The sequence below is a fragment of the Elaeis guineensis genome, chromosome 16, assembly GCF_000442705.2.
Source record: "Elaeis guineensis isolate ETL-2024a chromosome 16, EG11, whole genome shotgun sequence".
In the NCBI taxonomy this organism is placed as follows: domain Eukaryota; kingdom Viridiplantae; phylum Streptophyta; class Magnoliopsida; order Arecales; family Arecaceae; genus Elaeis; species Elaeis guineensis.
In genome coordinates this window covers 12,863,739-12,885,925 of record NC_026008.2, presented here as the reverse complement: position 1 = coordinate 12,885,925, position 22,187 = coordinate 12,863,739, and positions in this window count along the sequence as shown.

Sequence of the window (22,187 nt, the reverse complement as noted above, 5' to 3'; positions counted from 1 at the left end):
CGGATCTGTCAGCTGAAGCTCGATTGGGACGTCTGATTGGAGCAGAATGGCTCTCTGTCTTATCAATCCAGGAGAAGCTCGGATGTTTTCGAGATTGCTGACGGGTCTACTATCGTCAGGTGCCTAGAGCGCTGATGCTGCAGGCGGGAACCATCTACTGTAGAAGCTCGGACGGAGACTTTCTATTGGGGAAGTCCGGTTTCATGAGGAATCCGGCAAAGGGTCAACCGGCAGTGGACTTCAGATGGCGTTGGGGAGGTTCGTCCGCTGGAGGAGTCTGGAGGATCCTGTGAAAATTTGGTTGGCGTCGTTGAAGTCCGGCTGACACTATTGAAGGTTGATGGCTGGGGAGATACAGCAGACACTGGAGGCGATCGGCCGTTGTAGAAATCCAGCTGTTGGAGCCCGTCTGTTATAGAAGTTCATCTAGAATCCATCCGCTATGGAAGTTCAGGCGGAGTCCGATTCTTGTAGAAGTTCGGATGGGGATCACTTATTGAAGAAGCTCGGCTGAAGTCCGCCTGTAACAGAAGTTCGGAAGGAATTCGTTTACAGTAGAAGCTCGGATGGAATTCGCTTACAGTAGAGGTCCGGAGTAGACTGCTCATAGTAGAAGTTCGGAGTAGACCACTTGTAGTAGTAGTTTGGAGTAGAGATCCTGCTGGTGGAGGCTGTTCGTTGTAGAAGCTCGTCTGTGATCCACCCACTATAGAAGTTCGGACAGAGCCCGGCCCTGGTAGGAGTTCGGATGAAGTCTACCTGCAGTAAAAATTTGGGGTAGAGGTCCGGCTCTCGCAGGAGCTCGGGTGAAATCCAAAAGGCGGTCGACCACCGTAGAAACTTGGATAGAGTCTGATTACTGTAGAAGTCCTGTTGTTGGAGAAGCTCGGCCATTGACGAAGTTCGGAGGAAGTTCGGAGTAAAGTCGATCGTGGCTGGAAGAAGTCTGGAAGAGATTCGGAGAATAGTCGATCACTGTAGAAAATTGGCTAATAGCGGAGTTCAGAAAGCGTTTGGAGCAGTCCGGTAGATGAATGGAGAAGCTTATGGTTGGAGAAGCCTGGATGCCATTAGGGAAGCTCGGACGGTCGAGGGAGTTCAGAAAGATGCCACACAAGGTCGGAAGCCGGAAAAGCTCTGAAAGGATTGGCCTTTTACAAACTTCGGCTTGGGGTATTTTATACCCAACAGGTGTCAATGTAGAGATTTTTTTTTTTAAGAAGAAAGTAAGCTTGATTAAGGAACTAAGCAAGTTAGAAAGCAAATAAAAAGAAACTAAGAATAAGACTAAAAAATTTTTTTTTTTAAAAAATAATCATATCTAGATTTTCGGCAACGGTGCTAAAATTTGATCGCTGACGTAGGCGATCAAGAATAAAAACCAACTCAAACTATATAGATAGGGTGAGTAGGGATCGTTTCCATGGGGATTTAGGGCAATTATCTCTTTTTTTTTAAGAAGAAATAAAAGAGAATTGATTGTAGAAGGATTAAAAGAAATAAAATAGTAAGACTTAAATTAAAAGTGTAAATTAATTTATGAAAGAAAACAAGTCAGAGAAATAATCCAAAAATTTCAAATCCACCATGCAAATTAGATTTATTTTCTTCATTTTTTATGTTGCAATATTAATTCTTATGATTAAGACATTAGCATAGCTTATCTCTAAGGGATACAGACTGTATCGGTAGATTACAGCTCATCCTGTTAGAGTATAACCTATCTAAATTTAATTATAAGATATAAGATTTAATCTAACATACCACAATCTATCTCTCTTAAGCACGTACCGTATTCAGAGATCACAACACGTCGGTACAGGGTATAGGCTGGTAGGCTAGATCAATACCTCAGAAAAATAAAAAGATATGAAATAAAAATAAATTTTATTACATAAAAATTAAATATAAAAAAAAAATTATTTACAGGCTTCATCATATTCCTGGATTGAGGGATTTAGCACGCATCAAGATCTCTAGCTCCATAGTCTCCCAATATTTGATCCCTAAAGCTCCTTGATTTTTTTTTTGCTTTTTCTCTGATTTTTTCTCCTCTCTACTCTTATTCCCAGACCCCCTATTTATAGATAAATTGTTCATATTTTTTTGGTAGGAAAAGGAGTCCTAAAACCCTTAGAATTCGTATAATACCCTTTATATTAATTTTTTGCCGTCGGATCGCCTTTGAACCATCCAGATCAGCCCAAAATCTGATGTTTTAATCCTTATCAAAGTCGGATGTATTTCTGACCGTCCGATCGTACTCTAGATGAAATTTCAGTTATTGGATCGTGCAAATCTCTCCTTAACAAAGTCGGAAACCACCACAACCGTTGGATCGAGCTTCAAATTTGATCTGTACCATCGATCAGCGTAAAAAGTCTTCCTTCTACTGTGGACCGTGCCTGTGGACCGCAAACTATTCCAATGGATCGCGCCCTTGATTCTATGGACCGAGCGACCGATCCACCGCACTGAAGGTAATTTTCAATATTTTTTAAGGTATTTTGGCTTGATTTTCGCTCTAATTTTTGCTTGAAAAATAAGAAAAAATATGAATTAAATTTTTAAAAATTTTTTATTATTTTGATGCTTAAATTACTCAATTAAATCAATATCTATTTTTCATAAATATGCTCTAATTTTATTTTTTTTTAAATTATTTACTTTTATAAGAAAATCTATATTATTCATGAAATTAAGTTTTTAAGAAGATGTTAGCACCATAAATTATCAAAAATATCTACAATAAATATAAAAATATATCACTTATCATTCACCGACTAGATGCTCCACCGACAAAGTATTCTACCGATAAGATGACAAACCATCAAACCATCAAAAAGAAGACTAGCTAGATGCTTCCCAACAAAATTGTTTTGGGTCATCTCACTACCAATAAAGTTGTCACATCACCAACAAAAGATGCTTCAAGGTTGCTCCATCAGTAGACCACTTAACCGACAAAATTGCTTTACTTCACCGGCAAGTAAGATGACTTTACTTCTGCGCCAAGCTACTTCAGCCTCAAACAAAATAACAACTACTGACAAGATTACTCTACTTCACCGACAAGCTACTCCATCGGTTACCTCGCCTCTAAGCAAAGAAAACTTCACAGCTTCTATAAGAAGACCCTTAATGCCACCATTGGAGAAGAAGCCTTGTCATAAGTCTTGGTAGCACTTCACGAGCAATTCAAAAGCCATTGGCTTTCTTGAAAAGCTTATTGAAGATCATATGCCAGGTAGAACTTACAAGCCAGTGAGAGAGTATTCCACTAAATAGTTTCTATTCTTCCTCCTGTTTTATACCATTATTCCTTCCCTTGAGTTCTGTACAGCCCTCTTCTTCCTTCTTTTTCTTGTTCTGTGTATTCAAGAGTCCTGTACATAAATATGAAGTTTGTTTAAGAGTCCGTGTCGGAGAGAAACAAGCTTCTGTAAGCTATCTCCCACCTGTGTAAATATTGTTCATCCTTTTGTTTCTTTATCTTGTAAGTTCTTTATATTCGTGTGTTTCCATCTGTACATATCCATGCATAAGTTTGTTTTAATGAACTACTAGTTACTTCATTACTTTGTTTGTTTGTGTTTATTTTATGTTATTGTTTTAAATACTATTTACCTTCATCTTCTTCATCATTGCATGCATCCTACATTCATATAGTTACTTTTATTACTATTCATAATTATTTACGAAATTACTATTTCATAAAATACTATTTGTATAGTAAAAGTACTATTTGCATATTCCTTCATACTCCTTCCTTCCATGTTTCATCATTTATTTGCATTTGCATGCATGATTTCAAAAATACTATTTAAAAAAAAAACTATTTGCATACTATTTTAAAAGAAAAATAATAAAAAATAAAAATTATAAAAATATAAAAAATCATAGTAAATAGGTTACCTGCATATAGTAAGTAGGAAACATGCATATTCATATTAAAAATATATAAAAAATTAAAAATAATATAAAAAGTAAAAAGCCAACTAAAAAATATATAAAAAATAAAAAATAACTAACCTGTAGGTAACTTAATTAGTAAGTCACCATAGGTAACTAGTAACTAACCATAGGTAATGGTCTAACCCATCGTTAAACCTTTAGGAAACCCATAGGTTCCCTTAAAAAAACATTCCTGTAGAAAACCCATAGTGTGTTGTCATCTTAGAGTCACCCTTGGGAAAACCATAGTGTGATCTTTAGGTTCCTTAACCCATAAGCAACCTTAAGGACAACCTGTAGAATGTTCACCTTGTTCACCTCATAGAGAGTCCGTCCAGTAGTATCCACTTTATGTCCAGCCAAACCAACCTTACAGTCCAACCTGTGTCCAGCCTTAGGTGTCCAACCTTAGTGTTGTCCAACCAGTATCCAACCCATAGGTGTTGCCCACAATGTCTGACCTTAGAGACCAGTCTTAGGTTTCACCCTCCACCCTAACCATTAGGAGAGTCTAGAGTGTCTTAAAGAGTCAGTTCTAACTCTTAGTATGTTTTAAAGAATTCACTAACTTTTAGCAAGTCCTAGAGAGTCTTAGAGTCTAGGTTGTATATTAGAAGAGTCATTCAATGTCTAGAGTCCAGCCGAGGGTCTAGGTCTAGAGTTTGATTTCACTGAACTGAGTACTATAGCCATATCATAGGAGATTCTAGTTGTGAAGGTTCACACACTTGAACTATAGTCTTTAATGGTATTAGTTTATAGTTCATAGTTAGTCTGTAATCTGTTTGTGGTATCTTGGCGGGCCTGACTCTCTATTACCTTAGAGTAAGCAAGATATTACTTAGAGGTTCTAGCACATAAACCTTAGGTTTAGAGTCAAGAATAGGTACATAGGTACCCTAGGAAAGTTTAACCTGTAGTCTATTAGCAGTATCTTGGTGGGCCTCACTCTGTGAGCAAGATTCTACTCTTAGATTTTATTTTATAAATCTTAGGTTAGGAGTCAAGCCATAGGATAACTCTGATTTGTGGTCTGTTAGTAGTGTCTTGGTGGGCCTCACTCTTTGAGTGAGTAAGATCCTGCTCATAGATCTTATCATATAAATCCTATTGGTTAGAAATACTACAGTTCTTCCTTTAATCGAAAAGCTCCCTCAGAGTCAGTCCTTGGGCACCCACGATCCTTGATACTTGTGCGGTCCATGGTATCAGAGCCTACGAAGGCCTTGATATCATGGTACTAAGTGGTATCGTGGTATACTATGTGGTATCAGAGCCTGGAGAGGGAGATCCTTTTCCCCTAACGTTTCATTCAGAGCCCGAGGAGGAAGATGTAGTATCAGTCATAAGCTTTTAATTTTTATTAGAGTCAGATCTTTTTCTCTATCATAGGTTGATAACAGAGCTCAGAAAGATAGAAGTAGTTTAGAGAGATTGAGGTTTGATGAGCAGTAGTGGCATCAAACAAGATTACTTAAGCTTGGTTTGAGGAGCAGTATCAAAAAATCTAGGCTTGGTCTAGAGAGAGAAAAGTTAGGCATTTTAGTAAGAACAGAAATTAATGAGTAATAGGGACATCAATCAAGATTACCTAGGCTTGGTCCGAGGAGCATAAGGGTTGTATAACTGACAGATGGTTTGATGACGGAGACTCGGATGTACCCTCGGGTGTAGGACTGCTTCAAGATATGTTGTTGTCGACGAAGGTCAGGGAGAGCCGCTACAGATGTAGACAGTAAAGACCACAGAGAGGACTACCTTTGGCACCTAAGTTCGGTATCCGTCTCAGACCTAAAGTTCAGATCCTCTTGTGTTAAGTCTCCTAAGATAAGTATCTTTTCTTGACTGCTTACTGAAATCATATTGTTAAGTCTCCTAAGATAAGTGTCTTTTCTTGATCTTCTTTTACTAACTCTTTCCACTCTTGGAATTGTTATCACAAAGTGGTAGCAAGGATCACTAACATCTTTTAGGTATTGAGTTCCTTACTAATTCTTTTCATTTTTAGGCGTTCTTTTATACTTGGGTCTTTTAGGTATTTTTCCATACTAACATATAAGTGTTTTCTTTTTCTTATACAATATTCTTTCATTTTTTCATATCTAGACTACGAAGGTAGCTAGGTATCTAACCTTTCTTTAAATAATAATTTTTTATAAAAATAATAAATAAACTAACATACCTCAACCATTCCTGAGAATTTTGCTAATCATCTTCCTTATAAATATTAGACTTTCCAGCCATTCTCAAGTCTTTTCTAGATCTCCTAGTCACTTTCTTTATTAAAAATGGATTCATATCCCAATTTGTATCTAGATAATATTTTAGACTATCAAAATGATGATCAAAATGACATCCAATCTCTCTATTCTAAATCTGATAATGAGAATGAAAACCAAGATTATTATTCTCAACATCTGTCATTCTCATATCCTGAATCTAAGATAAGCCCTATGCCAATCTCCAAAATTAAACCCAATCTATTGAACCTAAAGTCAAAATTTCAAAGCAAATCCTTATCCTACCCTAGTAAAGATGATTCTGAATACAAAGAATTATTTAATGAAGACTTCTTTGCTAAGCATAATGAATATAAAAGACAATAGTTTCTTAGAACCTACAATATAACTTAAACTGTAGAAATTCAATCTAGATATTTTACCTTTATAAGATTAAGCAAAACTTCGATCAAATTCTTTGGTTGGTTCGAAAAATATGATTTAGGTCAATCTAAAAAAATACCCAAAACTAGTGATAAACCAATTTTCAAAATTGAAAAATATGTGCCAAATTTAAGATCAAATCCTCAAAATAAACATAGCCTTAAAACTATAAAGAAAGATAGTGAATGTAGTTGTAAAAACAAGAAAATATTAATATATTTAGACAAGGATAAAAGGGTTATTGAATATCTTTGTCCATGCCTTCAAACTAATAACAAAGATAAAAACCTTCAACCTAAGAATTCCCCTTCAGAAATAAAAAATATAACTCCTCAAGATTTTAAAAACCAACCTACTAATGAAAAAAAATCTAAACTTGAAGAATCCCCAACCTATTTTAACTCTGAGACAATAACAAATCAACTAACTAAAGAAGAATTAATTGAAACTATAAAAAACTTACCAGAACAAGTAATATTTGAAGATGCTAAAATCTCTAAACATAAAGATAAAATTCGTCTTGAAGACATAAATACAACATCAAGGCTTAAAGATAACTCTAAAAATATTAAAACCTTAACGTATTCGGAACCTTTAGGTGATCCTCAAAAGGTTGAAAACATTCAAAGCATAAAAAACTTAGAACCTTTAACAAAACCATTTCAGGAAAAAAATCATCTAGGAGAAATCAATTCCATCCAGAAAGAGGTTCCAAACCCAGTTTCAAACTTGATTCTAGGCAATAACCTTAAATCTTTACCAGAATCAGAGAATAATCAAGATAAACATCTTTCTAAGTTAAAATATTTAAGTCAAAATATAGAATTATATCGAATTAAAATCTATAACCCACGAAAATTTTGGCCACACTTACCATGGAAAATACCAAGAAAGTTGGAAACCTTAATAAAATTGCCTTCAAATTTTAGAACCTCTAGGTTAGAATCACGAGAACTTGTTATATCTCAAGATCTGCTTACCTTCCATACTAAAACACCTCCTTATTCTAGTATCTATGATAAAATAAGAGAACCTAACAACCTTCTCTCATTTAAAGAAAGTAATAAGAAAACTCTTGGTCAAAAACCCTTGGTAAAAGAAGAAGTTAAACTAGAAGTTAGGATTCAATCTTTAACTAAATTTTTATGGAAACCCCAATCATTGATTAAATCTTTAAGGAAATATAAAGAAGAAAATCTAGGATTAAGAAATAAAAATCTTTGGCCTGTAAGGCATAAAATTTTATGGTTCATTCCAAATTTCCTTAATATTTTCCAAAAGAAAACTAGTTACAAGATTTCTATAACTTCTTATCTACAACACCCAAATATTTCGATACTAAAATATAAACAAAATCTTCCCTATACTTTGGCATATAAACAAGTTTCTAAGCCAAAGGAAAACCATTCAAGAAATATCAAATCTAGACTTCCAGTTAAACCTTTGTTGCGACCCTCTTGAAAATTCAAAAGAAAAAGAAAAAATTCTTACTTTCATAATCCTTCTAAAAATAAACCATACCTAAATATGAATAAAGAAAAAGAAATTATTCAAGAAAGACAAACCTCTAAATTCTTTAAAGAAATAGGAGGTACTTAGCATACAAGTAACCTTAAACCTTTAGCCTTATTCAATTTTGAGCTCAGTTCTACAGATGGTAGTAGTTCAAATTTTAAACAAATGACTTATCACTCTGTTAAGCAACAAAGATTAGAAATTTGGAATAAAGTTCAAAGAATATTACTTTCTGAACCTCAGGATACTATTCTTGATAAAATTCTTCAACCAGATGAAATTAAAAAAATACTTGAAATTCTTAGTAAATATCTTATGATAGATTGGTGTTGGCCAAAGTTGAGTATTCCAAATATAAATGTGAATCTTTCTAGTATCATGATTAGGTCTTTATATAAAAGACTTGTTAGACAAGCCTCCATAGATTTTAATTACTCTTTAGATATATTTCCAAAGATAGTTTCTACAATCTTAAAAGAACTCAAAAATAATGAGAGAAAACTAGACATAAAAATCTATAGTGGAATTGAGGAAAAAAAATTAACTGAAACTATTTATCCTTTTCAAATTTATTATATCATGTGTTGGGTATAAAATACCCTCCAACCGAAGTTCGTGACAGGAATGACCCTCCGGGGATCCAACCGACGTCCGACCTCCGACGACATCTCTTCAAACCTCTCTGGCGGTCGAGCTTCCACAACACTCCCAAGTTTTGCTGACGGATGAGCCCCCACTAGCGTCGATCGGATTCTTTGCGACAGACGGAATCCACCCAAGTTCCCACGATGATCGACCGTCTTTTAGACCTCGTCCGGACTCCTACGGGAGCCGGACTTCATCCCTGGCTCCTACTGCAGGAGAACCTCGTCCGGACTCCTACGGGAGTCGGACTTCGTCCCCGACTCCTACTGCAGGTGAACTTCGTCCGGACTCCTACGGGAGCCGGACTTCATCCCCGACTCCTACTGCAGGTGAACTTCATCCGGACTCCTACGGGAGCCGGACTTCGTCCCTGACTCCTACTGCAGGTGAACTTCGTCCGGACTCCTACGAGAGCCGGACTTCGTCCCCGACTCCTACTGCAGGAGAACTTCGTCCGGACTCCTACGGGAGTCGGACTTCGTCCCCGACTCCTACTGCAGGTGAACTTCGTCCGGACTCCTATGGGAGCTGGACTTCGTCCCCAACTCCTACTGCAAATGGCCCTCGCCTATAGTACTAACGCTCAAGGCACCCAATGGTGGACGGCCTGCCAGCAACATTCGAGCTCCTTCCAGATGGATAGCCACCTCTCTCTGCTAGGCGCTTCAATCGAACTTCGACTGACAGGCCTGGACTCCCTGGCAGGCCACAGTAACGGTCACGACTCTGCTCCACCTCCTACGACGGATTCTGTACGGCTCCACCACTCCCCGCAACAGGCTCCACGTGGCAGGCCGCAGTAATGGCCACGAATCTGCTCCACTCCCTGCGGCGGATGCTGCGTGGCTCCACCACTCCCTGATGAGTCACGACAACGGACGCCGCTCCACTCCCCGCAACTGATTCCACATGGCGAGCCATGGTGACAGCCACGACTCCATCCCATTATTCTTCATGATAAATTCCTCCTGGCCCCATGCGGCCCACGACTGGGCGGTTACAAACAATCGCTATCAATCCATTGCTCCCCCCACCTATAAACAGGGGGCCCCAGATACGTTATTCTTTAAGCTCTCATTTTCTCACCTAAAAACTCTGCTAAAATTTTTGTTCGAGCACTCCATTCTTGTTGAGGCAGAGAACTGACTTGAGCATCGAAGGGTCTTGCCGGAGCAACCCCACTTCCGGTTTAGACTTCTTTTGCAGGTCCTGACGGCGACCGCGACTCCCTCGACTCCAGCTTCTCTGACGTAGGCGGATTTTTGCACCAACAGGATTGGTGCTAGAGGAAGGGGCCATGTCTTCGCAGTACCCTTGTTCTTAAAGGAGCGCTCAACGGGACCGCCTCCGGTCATCTTTTCCGACGTCCTCTCCTCCTTCCCCCACTAGGTCTTTGCCCGATGCCTCCCCGCAAAGCATCCACACGGTGATCCATAGCCTCTGCGGCCAGGTCTCAGGCTCTGGCCTCACCTCCAGTTTCTCAGCCTTCTTCTCCTCCTCCGGCAACGGCCGTCGGCATGGGGCGGTCAGACAATCGGCCTCCGATGGATTTCGCCAACACCATCTCGGGAGAATCCCGACAGGGAGCAATCAGCGTATTGGTCGTACCCCCAAGTGACAAAAGATTGAGGAGTCCATAACTTTCACTGAAGAAGATGCCCGGGGAGTTCAATTTCCTCATAACGACGCGGTTGTAGTTTCCTTAAATATAGCTAACTACGACGTCCGTCGCATTCTTGTCGACAATGGAAGTTCGATCGATATTTTGTTCTACGATGCCTTCTCAAGAATGTCTATCCTTGACGGCCATTTGGGACCGATTAGCTCCCCTCTGGTAGGGTTTATCGGCGATGCTGTCCTGATGGAGGGAGTGATAACTTTGACTGTAGCTGCGGGTCGATATCCAAGACAATCCAGGGCTCTGATGAATTTTCTGGTGGTGAAGGTGCCGTCAGCCTACAACGCAATCCTCGACCGACCTGGCCTCAATGCTCTCCGGGCCGTCGTGTCAACCTACCATTTGAAATTAAAATTTCCTACCAACCAGGGGGTCGGAGAAGTCAGGGGAGACCAAGCCCTGGCCAGACACTACTACAACATAGCCTTACAAAGAAGTGACCAATCCGACCTCTGTCCAGTTGATGGGCTGGACGCCCGCGACGACCTCGCTGAGGAGAGGGGCGGCCCAATCGAAGATCTGGTTTTGATCCCTTTGAACGACGGAAATGCGGAGCATGTGGTGAAGATCGGCTCCAACCTGGGGGAAGAGGTGCGGACGCATCTCATCGATTTTCTACAAAAGAATGCGAACATTTTCGCTTGTGTTCCAGCAGACATGCCGGAGATTGACACGGAAGTCATGGAGCACCGCCTGGCCGTCGATCCCAAGCATCGACCGACGAAAAAAAAAATCCGAGGCCATGCACCAGAGAGGCAGAAAGCGATAGCCGAGGAAGTGGACAAACTCCTGAAAGCTAGATTCATTAGAGAAGTCAATTATCCTGACTGGATTTCCAACGTTGTCCTAGTCAAAAAAGCAAACGGCAAGTGGAGGATGTGTATAGACTTCAAAAGGCTGAATAAAGCCTGCCCAAAGGATAGCTACCCTCTGCCCAGAATTGATCAACTGGTGGATGCAACCTCGGGCCATGAGCTTCTCACCTTTATGGATGCATTCTCCGGCTATAATCAAATCAGGATGGTGCCGGAAGATGAAGAAAAGACTGCTTTCATTACTAATCGTGGCCTTTACTGTTACAGGGTCATGCCTTTTGGCCTCAAAAATGCAGGTGCGACCTATCAGCGGCTGGTGAACAAAATCTTCAAGGAGCAGATCGGCCGCAACATGGAGGTCTACGTGGATGACATGCTCGTGAAAAGTAAATCTTCCATGAACCACGTCGCCGACCTCGAGGAGACCTTCGACGCCCTTCAAAAATATAAGATGAAGCTAAACCTGACTAAATGTGCTTTCTGTGTGACCTCAGGAAAGTTCCTGGGCTTCATAGTATCGGGGCACGGAATTGAAGCCAATCCGGAGAAAATTATCACCATCCAGGAGATGGCCGCTCCGAAGTCGATAAAGGAGGTTCAGTGCCTTACAGGGAGGGTAGCAGTCCTGAATCGCTTCGTCGCGAGGTCGGCCGAATAGTGCCTACCCTTCTTCCAAACTCTCAAGCGGCCGAAGAACTTCTGCTGGACCCCTGAGTGCCAACAGGCATTTGAAGAGCTGAAGAGCTACCTCGGCTCGCCTCCGTTGTTGGCGAAGCCCGAACCTGGAGAGGAGCTATTTTTGTACCTGGCGGTCTCTCCTATGGCTCTCGCAGCAGTCCTTGTTAAGGAAGAGGCAAAAATTCAACGGTCGATCTACTACGTCAATCGCGCATTGAGAGACGCCGAAACCAGGTATACTAAATTAGAGAAACTAACTTACGCCCTGTTGATTGCAGCCTGAAGGCTCCGACCCTACTTCCAAGGGCACACCGTAACGTTACTCACTGACCAGCCGATCAAGGCTATTCTACACCGGGCAGATGCCTCCGGGAGGATGGCGAAATGGGCGATCAAGCTCACCAAATTTGACATCAACTATCGACCCAGACCGGCGGTAAAAGTCCAGATATTGACAGATTTTATAGTAGAGTGCACAATCTCGGAGGAGGCCGAACCGGAACAGGGTGAAATGGACGACCTTGAGCCCCGACCGAACTCCCCTGAAGAAGAAGCCGACCTCCCTGGCTGCTTTTGGGCCCTCTACGTGGATGGGTCTTCCAACATGTCGGGCACAGGCGCGGGCCTGATCTTGATCAGTCCAGAGGGAATCGTCGTGGAGTACGCTTTGCGCTTCGAGTTCCAAGCAACAAATAATGGAGCTGAATATGAAGCTCTGATCGCAGGGTTGAGGATCGCCAAAGAATTGGGAGTAGATCGGCTCCAAGTACACAGCGATTCCCAATTGGTAGTGGGACAAGTCAACGGAAACTATGAAGCGCGGGAGGACAGCATGGCTAAGTATCTTGAAAAGGTAAAGGAGCTCGTCCCCGCCTTTAGTAGCTTCCACATCAGGCAGATTTCAAGAATGGAAAATATCAGGGCCGATCTTCTCTCCAAGTTAGCTATGCTGGCTCCAGCTGAATTGCCCAAGGGTGTTCTTTTTGAAGTTTTGAAGTGCCCAAGTATGGAGGAATCGTGGCCCGTGATGGAAATTGATCATGAGCCCGTTGGATCGACCCGCTGGTGGCATATCTCAGGGACGGGGTTCTCCCTCATGATGCGAAAGAAGCTCGAAAGCTCAGAAATCAAGCCTCCCGGTACATCCTCTATGAGGACGGGCTGTACAAGAGATCATACTCTTTGCCCCTCTTAAAATGTCTCCGACCTTTGGAAGCCGACTACGCCTTGTGGGAGGTGCATGAAGGAATCTGCGAAAGCCATCTGGGGGCTAGATCCTTATCCCACAAGTTGCTCCGCCAAGGATATTACTGGCTGACTATGCATCGTGACTCAATTGAGTACGTCAGAAAGTGTGACTGATGTCAGAGATATTCCACCATCCAGAGACAACCCGCCACCGAGCTTACCCCCTTGAGTGCCCCATGGCCGTTTGCGCAATGGGGGATGGATATCCTTGGACCCTTTCCCGTGGTGTCGGGGTAGAGGAAGTTTCTCCTGGTAGCGATTGACTACTTCACCAAGTGGGTCGAAGCCGAACCACTGGCGAAAATCACAGAAGCTAAAGTGCAAGACTTCGTCTGGAAGTCGATCGTTTGCAGGTTCGGCCTGCCAAGAATCCTAATCACTGATAATGGACGGCAATTCGTGGGAGCGAGATTCACCGAGTTCTGTGAAGACTTAAACATCTCCCACAACTTCATATCAGTAGCCCACCCTCAGGCGAATGGCGAAGCTGAAGTGACCAACAGAACTCTGCTGCAAAGGATCAAGACAAGGCTCGAAAAGGCGAAGGAAACTTGGGCAGATAAACTTTATCATGTGCTGTGGGCGTACCGAACTACCCAAAGACTACCCACGGGAGAGACCCCCTTCGCTCTAACCTTCGGAACGGAGGTTGTTATCCCAATTGAGCTTAAACTCCCGTCGGCACGAGTCATGGCATTCAACGAACATCACAATTTGCAAGGTCTTAAAGCCAACCTCGACTTACTGGAAGAAAAGCGAGAGGTAGCTCAAGTTCGGATGGCAGCCTACAGACAGAAAGTCGCCCGCTATTACAATTCCAGAGTCAAGAATAAAGTCTTTAGAGTAGGAGATCTGGTGCTTCGACGAGCCGCTGTCTCGCAACCTCAGGATCGAGGGAAGCTCGCCCCAAATTGGGAAGGCCCGTACGAAGTCAAATAAGTAGTCCGCCCCGAAACTTATTACCTCAAGGAGCTTGGAGGAGTAGACCTCTCACGACCATGGAGCTCGAAAAATTTATGAATGTATTACCGATAACTTTATTTTAAATAAAAGTTTCATATCTACATGTCTCCTCTCTTGGCACGAGCCTATATCGACAGGACAGTCAAAACGAACTGTGTCGGGAGCAAGAGAACTTCATCCTAACAAAATCGAAGGCCCGATTCCTCTTAGATCGGATGGAGGGAGAGGCCAAACAGCGTCCACATGCGCCCCCACAGCCATGTTAGGGACAGGAGGAGAACCTCATCCTAACATGAGCAAAATCGAAGGCCCGGTTCCTCTTAGACCGGATGGGGGGAGAGGCCAAATAGCGCCCACATGCGCCTCCACAGCCATGTTAGGGACAGGAGGAGAACCTCGCCCTAACATGAGCAAAGTCGAAGGCCCGATTCCTCTTAGATCGGATGGGGGGAGAGGCCAAGCAGCGCCCACATGCGCCCCCACAGCCATGTTAGGGACAGGAGGAGAATCTCGCCCTAACATGAGCAAAGTCGAAGGCCCAGTTCTCCTTAGACCGGATGGGGAGAGAGGTCCTGCAACGTCCATATGTGCCCCCATAGCCCTGTTAGGGATAGGAGGAGAACCTCGCCCTAACTTGAGCAAGGTCGAAAGCCCGGTTACACTCGAACAGGATGGGGGAGAGGCCCCGCAGCATCCGTATGCACCCCCATAACCCTGTTAGCGACAAGAGGAGGACCTCATCCTAACCTGAGCTAAAATTGATTATAGGGGAAGAACCCCGCCCTGACGCCAGTCAAGATCTGGTCATTTAAGACCAGATAGGAAGAAGGGAACTTTCCCAGCGACCCCCTCGCGCTCCCGCGACCCCATCAAGAGCAGAGGGAAAAACCCTCACTCGAAAAAAGAAAAAGAAAAAGGGGAGGGGAAAAACCATCACTCGAAAAAAGAAAAAGAAAAAGGGGAGGGGAGTTAAAAAGGAAAGCGACGGACTGCATCAGCGATGAATGGAAAACGAATTGCATCAAAGATGCAAGGAACCTTGTCTTAGCAAGTATCGGGGTTCTTATCAAAATCTCCGATCTTCGAGAAAGCTCTAAACACGAGCCAGAGATAAGACGACTTCCTCAGGGTGACGAGAAGCTCGGACCTCCGAGCTCGAACTCTGAAAGAGGGCGTCAAACCCGAGCGGCCTCGGGCAAATCTGCGGCCATGGACGAAAGGATGAGTCAATGCGACGACAATCGGATACCTCTGAACGGCATCAATTTCAAGCAAGGCAAAAGTCGAAAGAAGCTCGGCAAGCGATAATTCAACACATGAGTAAAAGAGGTAGCGAAAAATTCTCTTCTCATGTTGTTTATTAAATATGCATTACAGGGCCATTAAGACTGAAGAAGAAGGATGACTGGAAAAGCAAGCCGACGTGGCAACGACCAGCAACCTCCGGACGACGTCGAAAAAAAAAAAAAAAAGAAAAGAAAAAAGAAGGGGATACAACAATAAGAGTGGCAAATGAAAGAAGTTCGGCAGGCAGCAATTCGATGCAAAGTGCGGATGAAGTAACAAAATCTCTTTCTCATTCTTGATTAACAAAGGTGTACGTTACAAGGCCTTGGAGGCCGAAGAAAAAAAAATATTACTACAAGACTCAAAAGGAACACGTTGGAGACCACTTCAAGGTCCCAACTTCTCCTTCCGATTCCGTCTGTCTCGGCAGCATTTTCCAGTGCATGTGATAAATCCCTCAGCTCTCGCCCCCCCACCTTGTTCCGCTCCATCATCGAAACCCCAGCCCTAGGGGGAAAAGGGTGGGATAGAATTCAAGGGGCAGCGACGGCAACGACAGCGGCGACGATGACCTACATCAAGAAGAACCAGAGGTACCCTGGAGGCCGCGATGGCACCAGAGGCATGCACCACCATCGTCCTAGGTACTTCGGCAAGGTCGGCATGCGCTACTTCCACCATCCCCGCAATAAGTTCTACTGCCCCACCGTCGGCGCCAGCCGCTTCTGGTCCCTCGGCCCCGACGACGTCAAGAATTCTGCCATAGGTTGTGACGACAACTCTGCCCCCTTGATCAGTGTCGCCCCGATCAACTACTGCGAAATTCTCGGGTGGAACGCACTCATCGGTTGTCCCCGTTATTAAATCCTGTTGTTGAAAAAATTCTCCCTCGAGCCCCCATTGAGGCGATGGAAACCCTCAGTGACAGTTCGATAGCCAGAGAATTCGCAAGCCGCTGTTTTCCCCCTCATACTCCTCTTGGTCTGTGGCATCCTCTCGAGGTTGGCCTCCGAGGCAGAGGACCCGATGGGAGAACCCCTCGAAGGGGCTCGGAAGATTGAAGGCGGTGGGGAGCTGGTGGGGATGGTAGAGACTGGTACGAAGAGTGCTTGGAGTCAAAAAGGGCGCCGATAGGGGTGGCTAAACTCTCAGGCATAAGAAGGATGCCAACTCTCAGGCGAAGTGAAGCCCCTGATGGGAAGGGGGGGGCTTAAATAAGCGACGGGGCCTGACGCAGTTATGGTGGCAGATATCCCTAGGTCAACCAGTGCCCGCCACGTGTCCCACTCACCGCGGCATAGGGCTGACCGTTGACGGGATCATTATGGTGTGGCGCTTGGGACTATGCTCCCATGGGAGTCCCGAAAGGACCCTTCGGATCGCCCTGGTTGGAAAAAGGCTCTGGCACGCGCGTATTAAATGCCAAAATATCTGAGGGCGATCGTGCATGGGATTCAAGGGGATAACTTCGACTGTGAAATTCTTTTGTACTTCCTCCATTCGAAATTCGAACTCGGAAGTAGGGGGACTGGTGTTGGGTATAAAATACCCTCCAGCCGAAATTCGTGACAGGAATGACCCTCCGGGGATCCAACCGACTTCCGACCTCCGACCTCCGACGACATCTCTTCAAACCTCTCTAGCGGCCTAGCTTCCACAACACTCTCAAGTTTTGCTGACGGATGAGCCCCCACCGGTGTCGACCGGATTCTTCGCAATGGATGAAATCCACCCAAGTTCCCACGATGATCGACCATCTTCTAGACCTCGTCCAGACTCCTACGGGAGCCGGACTTCATCCCCGGCTCCTACTGCAGGAGAACTTCGTCCGGACTCCTACGGGAGCCAGACTTCGTCCCCGACTCCTACTGCAGGTGAACTTCATCCGGACTCCTACGGGAGCCGGACTTCGTCCCCGACTCCTACTGCAGGTGAACTTTGTCCGGACTCCTATGGGAGCCGGACTTCGTCCCCGACTCCTACTGCAGGAGAACTTCGTCCGGACTCCAACGGGAGTCAGACTTCGTCTCCGACTCCTACTACAGGTGAACTTCGTCCGGACTCCTACGGGAGCCGGACTTCGTCTCCGACTCCTACTGCAGATGGCCCTCGCCTATAGTACTAACGCTCAAGGCACCCAATGGTGGGCGACCCGCCAGCAACATCCGAGCTCCTTCCAGATGGATAGCCACCTCTCTCTGCCAGGCGCTTCAACCGAGCTTCGACTGACAGGCCTGGACTCTCTGGCAGGCCACAGTAACGGCCACGACTCTGCTCCACCTCCTACGACAGATTTTGTGTGGCTCCACCACTCCCCGCAACAGGCTCCACGTGGCAAGCAGCAGTAATGGCCATGAATCTGCTCCACTCCCTGCGGCGGATGCTGTGTGGCTCCACCACTCCCTGGCGAGTCGCGATAACGGACGCCGCTCCACTCCCCGCAACTAATTCCACGTGGTGAGCCATGGTGACAGCCATGACTCCATCCCATTATTCTTCATGATAAATTCTTCTTGACCCCGTGCGGCCCACGACTGGGCGGTTACAAACAATCGCTATCAATCCATTGCTCCCCCCGCCTAGAAACAGGGGGCCCCAGATACGTTATTCTCTAAGCTCTCATTTTCTCACCTAAAAATTTTGCTAAAATTTTCATTCGAGCACTCCATTCTTGTCGAGGCAGAGAACTGTCTTGAGTGTCGGAGGGTCTTGCCGGAGCAACCCCACCTCCGGTTTAGACTTCTTTTGCAGGTCCCGACGGCGACCGCGACTCCCTTGACTCCAGCTTCTCCGACGCAGGCAGATTTTTGCACCAACATCATGCATACTCAATTCCTAGAAAAAGATGGCATCCTAAAAGATAAACCCATAGAAGACTTTGACATAGAAGATTATATCTTACTTAATTATATTGATGTCTATTGGAAAGCTGTAAGACTTCAAAATTATAAATGTTGGTCAGATGGAAGAATATGGGTCATAACAGATTTAGCAAACCAATCCATTATTTTAGCTGAAAAAGAAGGAAATTGGGATATCATTCTAAACCCAAAAAATTATCCTAACAAAATTCAAGATAAGATACACAATCTTCATAGTATGAGAATTAATGATTTTTTTGAACTATTTTAAGTAGACCCTAAAGAGATTTTATGAAACAGAATCTATTTTCTACATATACCTTATAAATTTATTCCCATTCTCTAAAAGCCTCTTTCTACTCCCTTTGCTTTTACATAATTCATCCTTTCCGAGGAACAAGAGGAATAGAAAAATGAAATTCCACATGAGAGTTTTCCAAACCATCCACAAATTTTGGCTAGAAAACCTATCAAAAGGAGACATCATACAGGTATAAAATTCTTTACTTCTTATCTTCCTCAAAATAATATTTGAAGAAGAAAAAAAAGACTACACTAAATCCTTCTTCCAAACAAACTAAGAAAAAAGACTACGCTAATCTTTCTCCAAGATGATTATATAAGCAGTAAATAGTAGGTGTTTCATCCAAGCCATACTACCAATAGAAGTTGTCTTTCCACCGACAAGTAGCAGAGATTCCAAAACATTTCATCATGCCAAATTGTGTCTATAAGGTATTCCAAAAGACTCATCCACTAATCAATCTTCAGCTACTACAAAAGCCAAAAACCACTTCTATTCAAAGATTCTTTTCAACAAGAAAGCCTCTTCAGCCTCACCAAAGCCTTTCAGTCAAAATTGATTCTACACCAGCAAATTTGTTCCTTCACCGTCAAGCACCCAACAAAGTTGTCACCTCACCTAAAAGATGCCTCACTAACATATCACCTCAAAAGATGTGCTAAAGATTACTCCACCGATATGTCATTCCAATATAAGATGACAAGTCACCAGCAAAGTCACTAGCTAGATGATTTGCCACCAAAGTTAGCTACTTGCCTTCACCAGCAAGTATACTAATTCTCCAAGTTACTTCGGCGCCAAGTTGATTTATCAAGATTACTTCACCAACAAGCAAAGATGAACTTGCTTCACTTCAACAAAGAAAACTCCACCAATATGACACTTCAAAAATAGTACCTTACTGACAAAGTTGTTAGCAAAGATGCTTGATCAATAATTCATTTCAACAATAGAAGATGCTTCACCGACTAGATGCTATGCCAATAAAATACTTTATCGACAAGATGACTAGCCAAAGTTGTTCACAGACAGGTCACCTCATCACCGACAAAATTGCCACCTCATCAACAAAGATGTTCCACCGACAAGACCACTTCACCGACAAAGTTGATTCATCATCAAGTTACTCTTCACCAAGCTACTTCATCTTCAAGCAAAGATGATCACCAACAGGATAACTACTTTATTTCACTAGCAAGTAGACAAACCAACAAAAGTTAATTACTTCAGCACTAAGTTGCTTCATCCTCAAAAAAAAGATGTTCACCCATAGCTTCTATAAGAAGACCCCCTATGCCAGCATTGGAGAACAAGCCTAGGCAAGCCTTGACATAATTCTTGGTAGCACTTCACGAACAATCTAAAAGCCATTGGCTTCCCTGGAAAGCTTATTGAAGATCATATGCCAGGTAGAAGTTACAAGCCAGTGAGAGAGTGTTCCACTATATATGTATATGCATTTATATCTATGTATGTATGTATATATATATATATATGCATTTATATATACATACATATATATATATATATATATATATATATGTATGTATGTATGTATGTATGTATATATATATATATATATGTGTGTGTGTGTGTGTGTGTGTGTGTGTGTGTGTGTGTGTGTGTACAGATATATACAAGCATATACACATACATACATATATATATATATGTATATATATATATATATACATACATACATAAATATATATATATATATATATATATATATATATATATATATATATATATATATATATATATATCTTGTAACTTTTTATATCTCAAATTTGTCAAAATTTTTGTAGTCCTATCTCTTAGTTTTGATGGATCACCTAAAAAATATTTGGCAATTGCAAAGATTAGGGTAGAAACAGCATCTTGTATGTCTGTTCCTTCCTCATCTTTGAGAATTATCTCATCTACAATTCTTTTGACTGCCGTAAGAATTTGATTCCTATCTATATCATCTAAGTAGTGATCCTACCAACACTTCAACTGGCCAGTGAAACCAGCTATAAGATTTTGGACAATAGCATGATCAGGTGTGTTTTTAATCTTATAAGCATTTGATACCATAGTGATCTCCTGAAGTATATTTTGGATGCCATATTCAGTTACCCCATCTATGTTCCATTCATAGATAGTATTAGCCGAATATTGATTTTGGATTATTTTGACTACAGGCTTGGTATCAAAGCCTGTAGACATGGGAGGGAAAAGGATCTCCCTCCCGGGGCTCTGATACCATGCACGATATCAAGGCCTTTGTAGGCTTTGATACCATGGACCGCATGAGTAACAAGGATCGTGGGTGCCCTAGGACCACGATATCAAGGCCTTTGTAGGCTCTGATACCATGGACCGCACGAGTAATAAAGATCGTGGGTGCCCTAGGACCGACTCTAAAGGAGCTTCCTAGTTAAGGGAAGAACCGTAGTAAATTTAACCAATAGGATTTATATGATAAGATCTATGAGCAGGATTTTTGCTCACTCAGAGAGTGAGGCCCGCCAAGACACCACTAACAGACCACAAATCATAGTTATTCTATGGTTTGACTCCTAACCTAGGATTTATAGAAAAAATCTAAGAGTAGAATCTTGCTTACAGAGTGAGGCCTGCCAAAACACTACTAATAGACTACAGGTTAAACCTTCCTAGGGTACCTATGTACCTATACTTGACTTTAAACCTAAAGTTTATGTGTTGGAACCTTTAAGTAATATCTCACTTACTCTAGGGTAACAGAGAGTAAGGCCCACCAAGATACCACAAACAGATTACAGACTAACTATGAACTATAAAATAATACCATTAAAGACTATAGCTCAAGTGTGTGAATCTTCACAGCTAGAATCTCCTATGATATGGCTATAGTATATAGTTCAATGTAATCAAACTCTAGACCTAGACTCTAAGACTCTCTACGATTGGACTGGACTTTAGACACTATGCGACTCTTCTAATATACAATAGACTCGATACAATCTAGACTCTAAGACACTCTATGACTGACTAAGGGTTGGTGGATCCTAGACACTCTAGAATCTCCTAATGATCAGGGTGGACACTCTACTCGGTAGGCACAGGGTATACACAGGGTAGACACAGAACTATGGGTCTCCTAGGGGTGAACCTAAAGGTGAACTCCTAGACCTAAGGTCGGACACTAGGTTACCTAAGGGTGAACCTAAAGGTGGAATCTAAACTCAGACACTATGGGTGGATGGTGAAACCTAAGACTGGTCTCTAAGGTCAGGCACTATGGGCAACACCTATAGGTTGGACACTGGTTGGACAACACTAAGGTTGGATACCTAAGGCTGGACACACTATGAGATGAATAGGGTGAACACTCTACAGGTTGTCCTTAAGGTTGCTTACGGGTGGAACCTATGGTTTCACTATGGGTTACCTGAGGGTGGCTCTAAGGTTTCTTAAAGGGGACAACACACTATAGGTTTCCTACGGGAATAGTTTCCTAAGAGAACCTATGGGTTTCCTAAAAGTCTAACTATGGGTTAGACCTTTACTTAAGGTTAGATACTAGTTACTTATGGTGACTTACTAGTT